At 41.6% G+C, this 3,829-nt stretch overlaps 1 non-coding gene across 1 annotated transcript; it reads left to right on the top strand.

Moving 5' to 3' along the window:
* The first annotated feature begins 2,376 nt into the window (after positions 1 to 2,376).
* LOC112739069 (small nucleolar RNA R71) lies at positions 2,377 to 2,483 on the top strand. Its single transcript, XR_003170009.1, has one exon. It is a non-coding gene; the product is annotated as a small nucleolar RNA R71 (small nucleolar RNA).
* The last annotated feature ends 1,346 nt before the right edge of the window (positions 2,484 to 3,829 follow it).

Below are 3,829 nucleotides of genomic sequence, written 5' to 3'. Positions count from 1 at the left end.
CAAACTTAGTTTGAAGCACTGTGATGAAAAGTTTTGTTCAAAGCTCCCAAGATTAGCATGCATCTTGGTTTGCTTTGAACACCAAACTTGTTCTTCACTATATACTGCATGATAAAGATTTCACCAAGTGTTTGTCAAGTTTGGGTTGAAATTCATAAACATTGATTTATTCATTATTTTAAAAACATATAAAACATGGGTTGCCTCCCATGAAGCGCTTCTTTAGCGTCATTAGCTTGACGTTTTTTCGTCCATCAGGGTGGTTGGTAGTGCTTAAAATCCTCCCCTCTTGCTGTGGACTTATATCCATTGGTTGGATCAATGATCTTCACATGTTCCAAGGAAAGAACTCTGTTGATAGTGAAGACCTTAGGTAGCTGAGATGGTACAGTGGGGAGATTAGGGGGAATATCTGGGAAGTAAGCTGAGATAACTCTATCCCCTGGAGAGAAGTCTTCCGTAGGGATTTTCTTGTTCCTCCACCTCCTTGGTACCTTCTTCTTTGTTTCTTTTGAGGTTGCCTTCCCCTTGGTGACCTCTTTTTCTAAAGGAGTTGTGATGCTGTCTTTACCTGCCTCTAGAGATTTAGGTTCCTCCAATTTTTCCTTGAGCTGTGGCAATTGCTGTTTTCCTTGTTTATCAATTAAGGGGATCTCAGAATGAACTAGCTGTGCTTCAGTGCTTGTCTCCTCCTTCAGTGTCTCGTTATCATTTGTGCTTAGTTCCTTGTCCTCTTGATCTGTTTCTTATGAGAGTTTGAAAACATTGAAGCTCAGTCGTTCATCATGGATTCTCAATATTAGCTTCCCTTTCTCTACATCGATAAGTGCTCTGCCCGTAGCTAGGAATGGTCTTCCCAATATGATTGGGTGAGTGTGACTCTCTTCCATGTCCAGGATGACAAAGTCTGTTGGGAGGAAGTATTTCCCAACCTTTAGCAACATATTTTCCACCACTCCTATTGTTTGCTTTTGAGTTTTGTCAGCCAGTCTAATAATTACATCTGTGGGCATTATCTCATTGATCTGCAGCCTCTTCACCAGGGATAAGGGCAGTAAGTTGATGCTGGCCCCCAAATCATATAGTGCTCTATCGAACATAGTTTCACCTATGGCACAAGGGATGTGAAAACTCCCTGGGTCTCTTCTTTTTGTAGGCAACTCAGGTTGAATAAGGGCACTACATTCCTTGTTCATCACTATAGTCTGGCCTCCCTTGAGTGAGCTTTTCCTGGGAAGAAGTTCCTTCATATACTTAATGAATGCAGGCATTTGTTGAATTGCCTTGATGAATGGTATGTTTACATGCAGAGATGCAAACAAGTCTAGGAACCTTGAGTGTATTCTCTTTCCCACAGCACCATTGAGCAGTTGAGGGAAGGGTACATAGAGCTTCAGCAGCTCTTGTTGTGAAATTTTTGGTTCTTGGTAATCTCTATCCTCCTCCTTTGTTGAGTTGTCTTCAGGTTGTTCGAAAAGTTTGCCTTGCTTGTCTTCAGTCTCTTGATCACTTGTAGTGACCATTTTGCAATCTTCCCATCTTACTTTCTTTGCTTCTCCTTTGGGGTTTTTCTCCGTGTCACTTGGGAAGCTGTCAGTAGGTTTGGGAATCTTCTCAGCTAAATATCCCACCTGGAATTCCAGCTTCCTAATGGTCTCTCCCTGGTTCTTAATATTGGCTCGCACCTCCTCTTTGAACACCTTATTTTCTTGAATCTCTTGGCATATTCCTTCAAGTAAGGCTTCAATCTTAGAGAGCTTGTCATCAATTGATGGGTGATTCGGAGCAGATGTGCTGTTTTGGTTTTGATAAGCGTGTGGAGAAGTGTTGTTGTGGAGGTGATGAGATGTCCTCTGTGTGAATTGCTGGTGAGCTGCATTATTGTTGGAGTTGTAACGTCTATGGTCTTGGTTTTGATCTTGCTCACTTCCCCACCCAAAGTTTGGGTGGTTTCTCCATCCAGGGTTGTAGGTCTTGGAGTATGGATCATAGTTTTTCCTTGGTGAATTCCCAATGTAGTTGGCTTGCTCTTGACTACCCTCTGCTTCTTCATTCACTCCTTCTTGGGTTGTTGATGAAGTTGAGATTGCTGCTACTTGGTTCATCTCCATCTTCTTGGTGAGGTCAGCCAGCTGCTGGGTAATGAGCTTGTTTTGGGCCAACAGAGCATCTACATTGTTTAGCTCTATTACTCCTCTTGTGTTCCCTCTTTCGGAAGCATAGAAGTAGTCGTTCTCTGCTACTGTTTCAATAACATCTATGGCTTCCTCAATAGTCTTCTTCTTGTTCAAAGATCCTCCGGATGAATGGTCTACGGCCTTCTTTGACTCATAAGAGAGCCCTTCATAAAAAATGTGCAGCTGAACCCATTCGTTGAACATATCTGGTGGGCACCTCCTTGTGAGGTCTTTAAATCTCTCCCATGCTTCATATAGAGTCTCACCATCTTGTTGCCTGAAAGTTTGGACCTCAGCTCTCAGCCTATTGATTCGTTGAGGAGGGTAAAATCTTGCTAAGAATTTGTTTACCATGTCTTCCCAAGTTGTCAAGCTTTCCCTTGGGAAAGATTCCAGCCACTTGGCTGCCTTGTCTTTGAGTGAGAATGGAAATAAGAGCAGTCTATAGGCGTCAAGATGAACACCATTAGACTTTACTGTGTCACATATTCTCAGGAAGGTGGTCAAATATTGATTGGGGTCTTCTTGAACACCTCATCCAAACGAACAGTTGTTCTGAACAAGGGTGATGAGTTGTGGTTTAAGTTCAAAGTTGTTGGCATGGATTATTGGCTTTTGGATGCTACTTCCACAATTGTCTGGGTTTGGATTGATGTAAGAGCCCAAAACTCTTCTATCCTCCCTAGCATGATTTGCTCCACCTCCTCCCCCATGGTTGTGATCCTCTTCTTCATGATGGTTTTCCATGTTATCTTCCATGTTTGGTTCAAAGAATTCCTCTTCTTCCTCAGCACCAACCACTTTCTTTCCTCTTGCCTCCCTCCTCAATCTAAGGAAGGTCCTTGATGCGCATAAACGTGTTATGCTACGATTTAGGAAATTGCACGATCGGCAAAATTCCTTCCGGCAAGTGCACCGGTTATCGTCGTCAAGTAAAAACTCACAATAGAGTGAGGTCGAATCCCACAAGGATTGGTTGAGTGAGCAATTCGGATTAGAAGTGTGTTCTAGTTGAGCGGAATCAAGATTTGAGATGAGAATTGCGGAATGTAAAATTGGCGGGAAAAGTAAATGACAAGAAAATTAAATGGCTGAATCTTAAATTGCATGAATTAAAGAGCAGAATGTAAATTGCTGAAATTAAATGGGAATGGGGATGATTGCAAGAATTGAATTGCAGAATGTAAAGAGAAAGTGGAAATCAGAAATGGGGAATTCATTGGGTTTAGGAGATATTGAAATCTCCGAATCAAAACATGTAAATCTCTTCCTCAACCAATGCATTCATTGAATTTTGCTTGGCAATCTTATATGATTGGATCCCAATTCCTTGGCTCACCAATGCTCTCTAAAAACAAACAAATTCCCAATCCCTTGGTTTAAATGTTCATAAGAAGAGATGATGCTTGATCACTGATTATACCACACAATTTCATGAACCACAATTTGGTAGGATTACATGTCACAATATCCATCCAAACCCCAATCCAATCCATTGTGAGAAAGCTTCTCTAGCATGAATCCTCCATTCCTTTCCCAAGGCTCCGAAGGATTCCAAGTATGAGTAGTTTCTTTCCCAAGACAACTACTCAATGGAATTAGATCGAGAAGCTTTCTAACAAAATTCAAGAGAAAAGATTGAAGAATAAGAT

The sequence above is a fragment of the Arachis hypogaea genome, chromosome 13 (assembly GCF_003086295.3).
Source record: "Arachis hypogaea cultivar Tifrunner chromosome 13, arahy.Tifrunner.gnm2.J5K5, whole genome shotgun sequence".
In the NCBI taxonomy this organism is placed as follows: Eukaryota; Viridiplantae; Streptophyta; class Magnoliopsida; order Fabales; family Fabaceae; genus Arachis; species Arachis hypogaea.
The sequence above is the reverse complement of the archived record's forward strand: the minus strand, read 5'-3'. Positions and strand labels throughout refer to the sequence as shown.